Here is a 15513-nt window from a genome sequence, read left to right on the forward strand (position 1 = left end):
AAACAGAAAGGAAATGACAACAGAAGAATTGGAAATCAGTAAGGAAAGAATAACAGAATGATCAAAAACAGGAGTAAATAGACGATCTTCCTTGTGAGTGTCTAAATCGTATTTCATGGGTGAAACAAAAAATATAACACTATCCGATGTAGTGTTTAATGTATGTAGAGGAAATACTTAGACAGTTAAACTTAAAAACTAGGCAAGATAAAAGAAACTAAGAAGCAAGGTGTCTACAGTTCACCTGAAGTGGTAACACTTTGTGTGACAGTAGACTGTCACAATTTATGTATAAATACTGTAATGCCTAGAGAAATCACTAAGAAAACTATCCAGAGCAATATGCTAAAAAATCACATATATATTTATATATCTCATTAAAATAAAGAAAATGTTGGCTGGGTGTGGCTGGGTGCGATGGCTCACACCTGTAATCCCAGCACTCTGGGAGGTGAGGGGGCAGATCACCTGAGTTCAGGAGTTCCAGACCAGCCTGGCCAAAATGGTGAAATCCCATCTCTAATTTAAAAAAATACAAGAATTAGCCAGGCATGGTGGTGGGCACCTATAATCCCAGCTACTCGGGAGGCCAAGACATGAGAATCACTTGAACCTCGTTGGGGAGAGGTTGCAGTGAGCTGAGACAGTGCCACTGCACTCCAGCCTAGGTGACAGACTGAGACTGTATGAAAAAAAAAAAAGTTAAAGAGAAACAGGAATAAGAAACAGAGAGAACAAACAGAAAAAAAAAGATAGTAAAATGAAAGACTTTAGCCCTAATATTTTAATAATTATTTCAAATGAAATGGTCTAAATCCACTAAATAGATATTGGAATAGTGGGTTAGAAAAACCACAACTTAACTGTATGTTGCCTACAGGAAACTCAACTGAAAAGCAATGACATAGGTAGGTTTAAGAAATTATGTAAAATGAGGCCGGGCACGGTGGCTCAAGCCTGTAATCCCAGCACTTTGGGAGGCCGAGACGGGCGGATCACAAGGTCAGGAGATCGAGACCATCCTGGCTAATACGGTGAAACCCCGTCTCTACTAAAAAATACAAAAAACTAGCCGGGCGAGGTGGCAGGCGCCTGTAGTCCCAGCTACTCGGGAGGCTGAGGCAGGAGTATGGCTTAAACCCGGGGGGCAGAGCTTGCAGTGAGCTGAGATCTGGCCACTGCACTCCAGCCTGGGCGACAGAGTGAGACTCCGTCTCAAAAAAAAATTATGTAAAATGATAATGCAAACATTCATTTTAAAAAAGTAGCCATGGTTATATTAATATCAGATAAAGTAGACTTCCAAGCACAGAAAAACACTAGGGACAAAGGAATATCACTTAATGATAAAAGGATTAATACACGAAGAAGACCTAACTGTGCATGCACCAAACAACAGAGCGTCAAAACACTGAAGCAAAATTGATGGAGCTGAAGAGAGAAAAAGACACACACAGAGTATGTTCTCTGATCACAAAATATCAACTAAGAAATCGGTAATAGAAAGTCAATAAAAATATTCCCAAACTTGTATACTAAACATCACAATTCTAAATAATCCATGGGGCAATAAAAACTTTCAAATAAAAATTTAAAATACAGAGAAGAAGAAAAATGAAAATATCATGCATTAAATTTTGTGGAATACAGCAAAAGCAGTACTGAGAGGGAAATTTAAGCATGAACTGCTTATGTTTAAAAGAGAAAAGATCTCAAATTAGTGATCTTAAGTGATCTTAAGTTCTTACTTAAGAAGAAGGTAGAAAAAGAAAACCTAAATTAAATCCAAACAAGCAGAAAGAGGAAATAATAAGAGCAAAAATCAAAGAAGTTAATACAGGAAAACAATAGAGAAAATCAGTGAAACAAAAGCTGGATCATTAAAAAAAAATAAGTAATAGAAAAACCTCTAAGAAGGCTGATAACAGTGGAGATAATATGCAAATCTCCAGTGTCAGAACAAGATGGAATATCACTGTATCTGTTGTAGTCATTAAAGAGAAAGTAAGGGACTACTATGAACAAGTTTATGCCCATACATTCAAGAATATAGAAAATCAGACTAATTCCTTGAAAAGCACAAACTATCAAAATGCAACCGAGATAAAATAGATCACCTGAACAGTCATATAACCATTAAAGAAATTTAATTTATAGCTAAAACACCTGTGAGGAAGTTTCCAGGCCCAGACAGTTTTACTGGTGAATTCTACCAAACATTTAAAGAAGAATTAAAACCAATTTTACACAATGTCTTCCAGAAAAATAGAAGAGAAAACCCTTCCCCACTCTTTGTGTAAAGCAAGTATCACCCTGATACCAAAATTAGACAAAGACAGAAGAAAGAAGAGAGGAAAGACAGAAAGAGAGCAAGGGAAGGGAGGAAGGGAAGGAAGGAAGAGAGGGAGAAAAGGAGGGAGGGAGGCAGGGAGGGAGAGAGGGAGGGAGAGGAAGGAAGGAAGGAAGGAAGGAAGGAAGGAAGGAAGGAGGAAGGAAGGAAGGAAGGAAGGATCCATATCTCTTATGAACTTAGACATAAAAATCATCAAAATACTAGCAAATTTAATCCAACAATGAAAAGAATTACATGTTATGATCAATTAGGATTTATTTCAGGTATGCAAAGTCAATTTGATATGCAAAAATCAATCAACATATGACTAGGCTAAAAAACAAAAAGGTTTTCTGAGCATATCAACTGACACCAAGAAAGTGTTTGACAAAATCCAGCATCCACTCATGATGAAAATTTGCAAGACACTAATACTAGAAAGGAACTTTCTGAACTTGACAAAAAGCATTTTCCCAAAGAATTACAGCTAACATCGTAGTTAATAGTGAAGAACCAAATGCCCTTCCCTAAGATCAGGAGCAAGGCAAAGATGTCCAAACTCACTACTCATAGTCAGCATAATACCGGAGGTTCTAGCAAGTACAACATGGCAAGAAAAAGAATTAAAAGGCATAGAGATTGGAAAAAAAGAAATAAAACTGTTCCTATTGACAGATGACATGATCATCTACACATAGAATCTCGAAGAATTTTCCTCAACAAACCTCTTAAACTAACAAGAGAGTCCAGCACATTTGCACAATACAAGATTAACACACAAAAATCAACTACATTTTTATATACTAGCAACAAACATGTGGAAACTAAAATTAAAAACACAATACCCTTTACAATTGTACCCTCCGTAATGAAATAGGTATAAGTCTGAAAAAACATATACAGAATCTACATACTGAATGTTGCAAAAATGCTGACAAAAAAAATTAAAGAAGACATAGTTAAATGCAGAGACATATTGTGTTCATGGATTGGAAGACTCAATATAGTAAAGACATCAATTCTCCACAAACTGATTTGAGGATATAACAAAATGTCTATCAAAATCTCAGTAGTTTTTCTTTTTTATTTCTTTTCTTTCTTTCTTTCTTTTTTGAAATGGAGTCTTGCTCTTTTGCCCAGGCTGGAGTACAGTAGTGCAATCTCAGCTCACTGCAATCTCTGCCTCCTGGGTTCAAGCAATTCTCATGCCTCAGCCTCCCAAGTAGCTGGGATTACAGGCACCTGCCACCACACCTGGCTAATTTTTGTAATTTTATTAGAGACGGGGTTCACCACGTTGGCCAGGCTGGTCTCGAACTCCTGACCTCAAGTGATCCACCTGCCTCGGCCTCCCAAAGTGCTGCGATTGCAGGCATGAGCCACCGTGCCTGGCCTCAGCAGTTTTTCATACTGAGGCAGGAGGACATAGAGAAGCACGTTCTAAATGTATATGGAAAGGCAAAGGACCTAAAATAGCTAAAACATTTTGAAAAAGAACTAGAAAATGGAGCTGGGTGCAGTGGTGCATACCTGGAGTCCCAGCTACTCAGGAGGCTGAGGTGGGAGAATCAGTTGAGCCCAGTTCAAACACAGCCAGGCAACATAGCAAGACCCTGTCTCTAAATAAGTAAATAAATAAATGGAGTGGAAGAAATCACTCTACCTGATGTTAAACTTACTATGGCTACAGCTGTTAAGACTGTGATATTGGTGAAGGTATAGACACGTAGATTAATAGAACGGAATACAAAACCCACACAGCCATGCCCATCTGATTTTTCATAAAGTGCAAAAAGTAACTAAATGGAGGAAGGATCACCTTTCAACAAATGATGCTGAAACAATGGGACACCCACAGGAAAAAGAATGGACCCAAACCTCACATCTTATGCAAACATTCACTGAAAATGGATCACAGACATAGATGTGAAAGGTAAAATTATAAAGCCTTTAGGAAAAATAAATAGGAGAAATCATCTGGATTTAGGGTTAGGTAAAGAATTCTTGGACGTGGCCCCCAAAGCACAATACATAAAAGGGAAAGTTATAAATGGGACATCATCAAAATTTTAAACCTTTGTTCTGCAAAAGCATAAAAAAACAAACAATGCAATGAGAACATGGGCAAGGCTGGGTGCTGTGGCTCACATCTATAATCCTAGAGCTTTGGGAGGCTGAGGCGAGAGGATCACTTGAGCCCAGGAGTTTGAGACCAGCCTGGGCAACATAGTGAGATGCTGTCTCCACAGAAAAAGAAAAAAAAATTAATCGACAGGGCATGGAGGCACACACCTGTGGTTCCAGCTACTTAGGAGGGTCAGGCGGGAGGATCAGTTGAGCCTGGGAGGTCAAAGCTGCAGTGAGCCCTGCCACTGCACTTCAGCCTGAGTGACACAGTGAGATGTCAGAAAAGAAAGAAAAGGAAGGAAGGAAGGAAAGAAGGAAGGGAGGGAGGGAGGGAGGGAGGGAAGAAAGGAGAGAATGAAAGAAAGAGGAAGAAAGGGAGAGAGAGAGAAAAAGAGAGAAAAGAGAAGGAAAGAAGAAAGAAAAGGGAGAGAAAATAAAGAAATTGGGCAAAAGGCAATGAATAGACATTTTTCCAATGGCCTATGTGTCTGGCAAATAAGCACATGAAAAGATGTTTATCACTCTCCTTTAGGCAAATTACGACCATACTGACATATCCCAGACACCTATTAGAACAGCTTTAAAAAGCAGTGACCCACCAAATGCTGGGGAGATTGCAGAGAAACTGGATCTCTCATATTAGTATGAATGTAAAACGGTACAGCCACTCTGGAACATAGCTTGATAGTTTCTTTTCAAACTAAGAAATGCACATAAGATATGATCAGTAATTGCACCACTGGTCCTGTGTCCCAGAGAAGTGAAAGCCTATGTCCACAACCAAATACATACGCACAGGTTTACAGCAGCTTTATTTGCAGTAGCCCAAAACTGGAAACAATCCTGATGTCCTTCAGTGGATGAATGGTTAAACAAGGTGTGGGAACTTTCACACCATGGACTATTACTCACCAATAAAAAGGAATTCAGGGCTGGGCGCGGTGACTCACGCTTGTAATCCTAGCACTTTGGGAGGCTGAGGTGTGCGGATCATGAGGTTAAGAGTTTGAGACCAGCCTGGCCAATATGGTAAAACCCCATCTCTACTAAAAAATACAAAAATTAGCTGGGCGTGGTGGTGGGCACCTGTAGTCCCAGCTACTCAGGAGGCTGAGGCAGGAGAATCGCTTGAACCCAGGAGGCGGAGGTTGCAGTGAGCCAAGATCGCACCACTACACTCTGGCCTAGCATGAGAGTGAGACTCAGTCTCAAAAAAAAAAAAAAGGGGGGAATCAACTACTGATATGACAACAACTTGGATGCATCTCAAGGGAACTATGCAGAATGAAAAAAGCCAGTCTCAAAGGTCACAATACAGTATGATTCCATTTATAAGTCATCTTGTAATAGTGACATTATAGGCCGGGCGCGGTGGCTCAAGCCTGTAATCCCAGCACTTTGGGAGGCCGAGACGGGCGGATCACAAGGTCAGGAGATCGAGATCATCCCGGCTGATACGGTGAAACCCCGTCTCTACTAAAAAATACAAAAAACTAGCCGGGCGAGGTGGCTGGCGCCTGTAGTCCCAGCTACTTGGGAGGCTGAGGCAGGAGAATGGCGTAAACCCGGGGGGCGGAGCTTGCAGTGAGCTGAGATTGGCCACTGCACTCCAGCCTGGGCGACAGAGCAAGACTCCGTCTCAAAAAAAAAAAAAAAAATAGTGACATTATAGAGATGGAGAGTGGATTATGATTATTGGTTGCCAGGGGTTAGAGATGGGAGGCAGGATGGGCAGACCTCTTATGTCTTTTCCCCCTAGCTGCTCTGAGCCCACATGAGCACTTTCTTTTAATTCCCCAAGACAGGTCTAAGTTCACAGCATGTGAATGATGTGCTGTTTCCCAGGGGGAAGGACAGGAGAATCCGTATTGCACACTACAGTTCAGAAGCCTCATCGCAATCCTCATTGGCTCCGTGTTTCTTCCCACAGTTCTATCAGTTTTCTCATCTCTTTTCTTCTCACCTCCACCCAGCATAACCTCTAAAATCCACGTCATTGCCCATGGACGCACGGGAACTCAATTCTTGCCTGTACTTTTCACACCCTACTCAGCAAAACAAAAGCTAGTAGCTTCTAAATGGCTGCCATTTATGATTTCAGGCATACTTGGGTAGCAGGTAGGGATCATGCTTATTCGGGGTTGTCGGGGAGGTCTCAGTGCATCTACTTATTATGATTATTATTACATGAATATATCCCCTTCTAGCCCATATGCATCTTGAGTGCAGAGACTCTCTTATTCAACTTTTTATCACTCTTTTTTAAAAATCTCGAGTGCTTAGCACAGTGCCTGAAAACAGAAGCTTAAAATATTTGCCATGGGAACAAACGATTAAGTGAATGAACACTATGAGGCACCTGTGACTTCCCTTCCCTCCCTCCCTCCCTCCCTTCCTTCCTTCCTTCCTTCTCTCCTTCCTTCCTTCTCTCCTTCCTTTTTTCTTTCTTTTCCCCCTTTCTTCATTTCTCCTTTTCTTTTGACTTTGGTCCAACATATCGTTTCAGTGCCTAAAAGATGTTGACCAACCATGGCCCACTTTGCCTGTTTTTGTAAATAAAATTTTATTGAAATATAGTGACACTCATTCATTTATGTATTGTCTGTAATGTGTTCATACAATAGAAGAGTTGAATAGCTGTGATTGACAGTAGAGTCCACAAAACCCAAAATATTTACTATCAAGTCTTGTACTTTTATAGAAAAAGTTTGCCAATCCCTGCTTTTCAGGGATTGGTTGATGAGAAATTTTATATTCCATTCCCGAGTGATAACTCAAGTACAAAACTCATTATCTCATAAAGATGGTTTACATTATTTTTCCTACTGTGCCCAGAATATCAATCATTCATATAATTTGAGTTAAGATGAATCATCCACATCATCTATTCTGTCTCCCTTGTTTGCAGCTAAGGAAAATAAAGTCTGTATGGAAAGACTTTCATGAAACCTTCCCCAAAATCATCTTACCTGCTTTTCATGTAGTCCAACTTCAAGCCTGCATGAATTAGTAGTAATTCCTAGTGAGTCTTACTAGTAATTCCAAACACTAAATTCGGGCAACAATTCTACCCATGCATTTGGATGGAACATTTGTACTCAGTGGGAAAGCTAACGCACAACCCAAACAACTCGAAATTTGCCTCTGAACATTCTGGCCTCCGGAACATACCATGGCTTCCTACTCCAAAGAGAAGGAAAGGACCACTCATGATTCCTTGTCCCACCATTATTTTATATTTTATTATTTCTAATCAATAAGATTCTATTAGTAATTTTAAAAAGTCTTAGATACTCATGAGAAGCAGTTTTATTAAATGCAGCCTGTGATACTTCTGCAGCGTATTTTTTATTAATGGACATTACTTTTAGGTCAGTTTTAGGTTTATAGAAAGATGAGCAGGAAGTAAATATAGCCCACTCTTTCCACCCCACCCTAACTAGCAGTTTCCCCTATTGTTAACACCTTGCTTTGGGACGGTACATTTGTTTCCATTGGTGAACCAATATTGATGCATTCCTATTAACTAAAGTCCATCATTAACATTAGGGTTCACTCTTGTGTTGTACATTCTACGACCAAACGCATAATACCATGTGTCATCATTATAATACCATATAGAATAGTTTCGGCCGGGCGCAGCGTCTCACGCCTGTATCCCAGCACTTTGGGAGGTCGAGGCGGGTGGATCACAAGGTCAGGAGGTCGAGACCATCCTAGCTAATACGGTGAAACCCCGTCTCTACTAAAAATACAAAAAATATTTAGCCGGGCATGGTGGTGGGCGCCTGTAGTCCCAGCTACTCTGGAGGCTGAGGCAGGAGAATGGCGTGAATCCAGGAGGCGGAGCTTGCAGTGAGCCGAGATTGCGCCACAGCACTCCAGCCTGGGAGACAGAGTGAGACTCCACCTCAAAAAAAAAAAAAAGAATAGTTTCACCGCTTTCAAAATCCCATGTGCTCCACCTTATTCATCCCTCTCCTCTTCCTCCTGTGCTTCCCAAATCCCTTTGAAACCATGCATTACATAGTCTTTTCACATTGGCTTATTTCACTTAACAGTAGGCATTCGTGTGCAGGTTGGGTAGACATAAGTTTTGAACTCATAGGGTAAATACCAAGGAGTGTGGTTGCCTGATGTATGGGAAGAATATGTTTAACTTTGTAAAAACACTGCCAAATTTTCTCCCAGAGTAGCTGTATCATTTTGCTTTCCCACTAGTAGTGAATGAGAGTACCTGTTACTCCACATCTTTACTGGCATTTGGTATCATCAGTATTTTAGATTTTAGTTATTCTAATAGGGGTCTTCTTATTGCTCGAATTTGTGTTTCCCTGATGTGTTAGGCTGCATTTGCATCACTATAAAGAAATATCTGGGCCGGGCGCGGTGGCTCAAGCCTGTAATCCCAGCACTTTGGGAGGCCGAGACGGGCGGATCACGAGGTCAGGAGATCGAGACCATCCTGGCTAACACGGTGAAACCCCGTCTCTACTAAAAATACAAAAACTAGCTGGGCGAGGTGGCGGGCACCTGTAGTCCCAGCTACTCGGGAGGCTGAGGCAGGAGAATGGCGTAAACCCGGGAGGCGGAGCTTGCAGTGAGCTGAGATCCGGCCACTGCACTCCAGTGCGGGCGACAGAGCGAGACTCCGCCTCAAAAAAAAAAAAAAAAAAAAAAAGAAATATCTGAAGCTGGGCAATTTATAAAGAAGAGGGGTTTAATTGGCTCACAGTTCTACATGCTGCACAGTAAGCATGGCACTGGTACCTGCCCCTGTTAGGGCCTCAGGAAGTTTACAGTCACGGTGAAAGGAGAAGGAGGAACGGGGCATCACATGGTGAGAGTGGGAGCAGAAGAGAGGGTGGGGAGGGGCTACACTCTTTAAACAACCAGATCTCACGTGCACAGAGTGAGAACTCACTCATTATTGTGAGGACAGCACCAAGCCATTCATGAAGGATCCTCCCTCGTGACCCAAACACTCCCCAGGAGGCCCCACCATCAGCATTAGGGATTACAGGGATTACATTTCAACATGAGATTTGGAGAGGACAAGCATCCAAGCTATATCACCTAATAGCATATGATGTTGAGCATATTTTCCTATGCTTGCTTTTAAGCTATATATCTTCTTTGGTGAGGTGTCTGTTCAGATGGTTTGTCAATTTAATTGGGCTGGTTTTTTTTTTAATTGTGAATTTTTAAAGAGTTCTTTACATATTTTGGATACACATCCTTTACCAATAGTGTTTTGCAAAGATTTTCTCCTAGTCTGTGACTTGTCTTTTCATTGTTTTAACAGTATTTTTCACAGATAAGAAGATTCTAATTTTTTTTTTTTTTTTTTTTGAGACGGAGTCTCGCTCTGTTGCCAGGCTGGAGTACAGTGGTGCAATCTTGGCTCACTGCAACCTCCGCCTCCTGGGTTCAAGTGATTCTCCTGCCTCAGCCTCCTGAGTAGCTGGGACTACAGGTGCATGCCACCATGCCCAGGTAATTTTTGTATTTTTAGTAGAGATGTGATTTCACCATGTTGGCCAGGATGATCTCAATCTCCTGACCTTGTGATCTGCCACCTTGGCCTCCCAAAGTGCTGGGATTACAGGCATGAGCCACTATGCCCAGCCCAGAAGATTCTAATTTTAATGAAGTCCCACTTAACACTTTTTTTTTCGTGGATCATGTTTTTAGCATCATAGCTTAAAACTCATAACCAAAATGAAGGTCATCTAAATTTTTCCTTATGTTACCTTTTACATGTTTTATAGTTTTGCATTTTACATTTAGATCTATGATTTTTTTTTGAACTAACTTTTGTGAAAGATGTAATGTTGTGTCTAGATTCTTTCTTTTTCTTTTTCAAAAGGAACTCCAGTTCCAGCACCATTTGTTAAAAAGACTATCTTTTCCCTTTCTCCATTGAATTGGTTTTACCCCTTTGTCAAAGAGCAGTTGGCTGTATTTGTATGAGTTGATTTCTGAATACTCTATGCTGTTTCTTTGATCTGTCTATTCTTTCACCAATGCCACACTATTTTCATTAGTGTAGCTTTATAGAAAGACTTGAAGTCAAGGAGAGTCCGTCTTCTTTGTTCTTCTTCAATATTGTTTCGACTATCGCATCTTTTTGCCTTTTCATGTAAACCTTAGAATCAGTTTGCAGATATGCGCAAAGTAGCTTTCTAGGATTGCACTGAATCTATGGATCAAATTGGGATGAACTGACACATAACAAGATTGAGTCTTCTTATCCATTCATATAGTTTGTCTTTCCATTTATTTAGATCTCCTTTGATTTATTTCATCAGAGATTTGTAGTTTTTTTCACATACCTTTTTTACTTCTTTTGTTAGCATAATACATATTTCTCCCTCTCTCTTTTGGTAATAATATTAATGGTGTTGTATTTTGATTTCAAATTCCAATTGTTCATGGCTGGTATATAGGAAAGGAATTCACTTTCACGTATTAAGCTTGTATCCTGCAACCTTGCTATAATCTAGAACTAATTAGTTCTAGATGTATTTGTTTTGCCAGTTCTTTGGGATTTTCTACATGGACAATCATGTCATCTGTGAACAAAGACAATTTAATTTTCTCCTTCATGATTCATGTAATTTTTATTTCCTTTTTTTCTTAATGTCTACAGTGTATTTTCAAAGCAATATATAACTACAAATATGATTACAGACAACAAGGTGCATCCTTTAAGCCAAGGTCTATAGTATTTTAATTATAAGTTTTAAATGCATTTTCTAAACACTAGATAAAGTTCTTAAAAACAGGGAATTTCTTTGAATGTATTTCCATAGTCTGTCACAGAGTCTGTACATAGTAAGCACTCAATGAGTATGTAGTGGGAATGACTGTAAGATGTAATTTTAAAACTTAACATCTATGTCTGGGTTTAAGCAGAAAATAGAATTCACATCAGATACTTCAAATGAAAAGACTTTAACACAGTGGACTCTCACCCATGACTGCCATTAGAACCAAAATTCCCCCCATCTGAGAGTGAGACATGGACTTCTCAGGTCATTCCAATGGCCAGCACTAGTTAAACATCAGTAATAAAAGGGCTACATGTAGACATGTAGACAAGATTAAGAAAATCAAAAAGGGATGTTGAGGCACTTGCTTTATAAATGAAGAAACTGAAGCTGAGTGAGAAAAAGTAACTAGCTGAAGGTCATGAAGGTAGTTCATGGCTGAGATGGGCTTCAAGCCTAGGGATGTCTAATTCTATACTATATGCTGCGTTCGAAACGAGTTTTTCTCTGGAACAAAATGTAATGTTTGATCAAGCCTGAAGTAAAAAACACTTTCAAAGTAAACATAAGATGCTCCTTTACTTAAAACCACATCAAACAGATTAAGATCAAAGGTTCCCTTGTGTTCTCAAAAGAATTAGCACCTGAAATAAAACCCATCTAGTTTTTGTGATTAATATAAGACATGTGATGCTCTCTCCTTTTCTCTCCATCTTGCAGATAAAATCATGTCAGGATTTTTCTGGAAAGAGAATGATGAGAAGCCAGAATGACAGATATTATATCTGCTAATGTGTGGTCTGGGAGATAGGACACCTGGCAGGGGAGTGGGTTAGGAGGGCAGAGAAGATGTTGACCTCTGATTAGAGCAAATGCCCAGACTTGGATTTCAAAAGCTCTTTCCCTTCCAATGTTGCTGTGTGTAGCATCCTAGCTTTGCCTCTGAACTAAGAACTTTATGCAAACATATTTTCAATTGATCTGCCACTTATTGTTGACTAGGTTATAAACCACTTAAAGCTTCTAAGACCAGCAGGTACCTCTTAAAATGAAGTCATCTCCTGGTTTTGTGTAACACGCATTTGTCTTTAAAATGCTTTATATTTTTTATAATTTTCTCCCTCATATTACCTAATTCACAACTCCATTCTATTTTATACACCTTGCATGTCCCTATTCATGCTGAAGCCTCTTCTCACTACAAAATGAAAGATAAAATGAAAGATTCTCGGGAAGGTGCTGAGCTTAAACTGAAGCAAGTTTAGTGGATGCCAGCGGCACCCTGATCTGAAGAAACCTCTCAGGGTCTGTGGCGCTTGCGTGTCAAAGGAAGGTGTGAGCCCAAAGGTCTGGACCCAGCTTATAGAAATGGGACGCTGGTCATCAAATACTGTAGAAGAAAGCAGAACCGAGAGAGAGACAGAGGAAAAAAAAAAAAAAAAAGCACTGTAGACAGTCCTCAACGAGGAGTTCTTCAGATAGTAGAATATACAGCTGAAAGAAAGAAGGAAGGAAATCAAGATCAAAGTCAAAATCTTGGTCCAGAGATCTTCAGCCTCATTCACATTCTTATGATAGAAGACGCAGGCATCAATCAAGGAGTGGATCTCATGGCTCTAAAAGGAAACTAACTCGAAGTCGTTCAAGGGGTCGAGGGAAATCCTATGGAATTAAGAGGTCTAGGTCAAAAAGCAGAATAAGAAGATCTAGGTGAAGGCCTTGTCCACGTTCTCACAGTCAGGGCAGTGAAAGGTCCAGCCACAGAAGAATGCATAGTTGTTCTCGGGATAAAGAACAACGTAAAGGTAGAGATAAAGAGAAAAGGGGAAAGATAAGGAAAGGACAAAGATTACATAACATTAAACATTGGGAATCTGGAAACATCAAAGCTGGATTAAAACATCTGCCACCAGCTGAACAGGCCAAAGCCAGACTACAGCTGGTTCTTGAAGCTGCTGCAAAAGTTGATGATGCATTGAAAGCCAAAGAAAGAAATGAGGAAGAAGCAAAGAGAAGAAAGAAGGAAGATCAAGCCACCCTGGTAGAACAAGTGAAAAAAGTAAAAGAAATGGAAGCTGTTGAAAGTGATTCCTTTGTTCAGCAGACATTCAGATCAGTTAAGAAGTCAAAAAGTTAGTGGAACCTAGTGAGGCAAAATATGCAACTTCAACATCAGGACCAGCATTAGAAGGTGTTGATCCACCCAGTACTGAAAAATGAAATACAACTGAGCAGCATCTCTACTTCTATCAAGTACCAAAATGACAATTCCCTGGCCTATCCAAATTTATTTATAGAGAAAGCTAGTGCTGAGCGAAAATGATTCAGAGGCTAATTGCTCTCTGACAAGAAAGACTAATGGGCAATCCTGTGGCCTAAGTAATATACATATGGTTGGATTGGATGGCCAGCAGAAACATTAGACATTTAGGTTTTTAAATACCAATATTAACTTTTTGCCCATAAAAAGAATTCAGCTGATTATATAAAAAGGTAATCTCATCTCATTCTTCTTTCATGTAGGCTTGAATATTTGTTGATTTGAATTAATATGCTTGTTTTTAAGCTATATGTTTTAAACTGTAATATTATGAAAATTAAAACATAAAATTTAAGAATTTGTGAAAATGTTACACTGTTAATAAAGCTAATTATAGATTTTTTAAAAAGATTATCTGGGTGTGGCATGTGTTCTGCAGTAGACTGCAGTTTCCAGAGCTCCCTATTGATGCCTAATGGACCCAGGTTGTCTATCTGGATGCCAAAGGCATATGTGTATGTATCTTCTTTTTTTTTTTGGAGACGGAGTCTCGCTCTGTCACCCAGGCTGGAGTGCAGTGGCCAATCTCAGCTCACTGCAAGCTCCGCCTCCCGGGTTTACGCCATTCTCCTGCCTCAGCCTCCCGGGTAGCTGGGACTACAGGTGCCCGCCACCTCGCCTGGCTAATTTTTTTTATTTTTTAGTAGAGACGGGGTTTCACCGGGTTAGCCAGGATGGTCTCAATCTCCTGACCTCGTGATCCGCCCTTCTCGGCCTCCCAAAGTGCTGGGATTACAGGATTGAGCCACCACGCCCGGCCATGTGTATGTATCTTCTGTCCTGCTTCAGCCAATTCCCTAGTATTGACTGACTTATGAAAGTCAGCAGACGTGTGTGTTTGGGGTTATGTTGTTTTATTTTATTTTGCCATGCAGAATATATATTTTAAAATGAGTTTGAATATATCTGACAATGGACTAATATCCAGAATTTACAAGAAATTCAAACAACTCTACAAAAATACCTGTAAAGAATCCCATTAAAAAGTGGAAGAGGGACATGAATAGTCAGTTTTCAAATAAGTCACACAAATTGCCCACGGGCATTTGAAAAAAAGTTCAACATCACTAATCATCAGACAAATGCAAATTAAAACCACAATGAGATACCCTCTAATGCCAGTCAGAATGAATATTAAAAAGACAAAAAAAAAACAAAAAAAAAAACAGATGTTAGCAAGATGTAGAGAAAGAGAACCCTTATACACTGTTAGTGCAACTGTAAATTAGTACAACCTCTGTGGAAAACAGAACAGAGATTTCCTAAAGAACTAAAAAAAAAAAAAAAAAACTACCATATGATCCAGCAATCCCACTACTGGGTATCTACCCAAAAAGAAAGAAATAATCACATTAAAAAGATAACACGGTCGGGTGCAGTGGCTCACGCCTGTAATCCCAGCACTTTGGGAGGCCGAGGCAGGTGGATCACAAGGTCAGGAGGTTGAGACTATCCTGGCTAACACAGTGAAACCCCATCTCTACTAAAATATACAAAAAAATTAGCCAGGCTTGGTGGTGGGCCCCTGTAGTCCCAGCTACTCGGGAGGCTGAGGCAGGAGAATGGCGTGAGCCCAGGAGATGGAGCTTGCAGTGAGCAGACATTGTGCCACTGCTCTCCAGCCTGGGCAACAGAGCAAGACTCTGTCTCAAAAAAAATAAAAATAAAAAAAAATAACACAAACTCATATGTTTATCACAGCACTATTCACAATAGCAAAGATATGGAATCAACCTAAGATTCCATCAATGGCTGATTGCATAAAGAAAAGGTGGTATTATACACACTTGAATACTACTCAGCCATAAAAAAAGAATGAAATAATGTCTTTTGCTGTAACATGGATGGAACTGGGGATCATTAACCTAAGTGAAACAAGACAAACATAGGAAGACAAATATCACAGGTTCTCACTTATAAGTGGGAGCTAAATGAAGTGTACACATGGGCATAGAGTGCAG

At 40.0% G+C, this 15513-nt stretch overlaps 1 pseudogene; it reads left to right on the forward strand.

Annotated features, from left to right (window-relative positions):
• The first annotated feature begins 11324 nt into the window (after nt 1–11324).
• Nucleotides 11325–13611, forward strand: LOC117099462 (annotated as a pseudogene).
• The last annotated feature ends 1902 nt before the right edge of the window (nt 13612–15513 follow it).

The sequence above is a fragment of the Trachypithecus francoisi genome, unplaced genomic scaffold (genome assembly GCF_009764315.1).
Source record: "Trachypithecus francoisi isolate TF-2019V2 unplaced genomic scaffold, Tfra_2.0 Lachesis_group16, whole genome shotgun sequence".
NCBI classification, from domain to species: Eukaryota; Metazoa; Chordata; class Mammalia; order Primates; family Cercopithecidae; genus Trachypithecus; species Trachypithecus francoisi.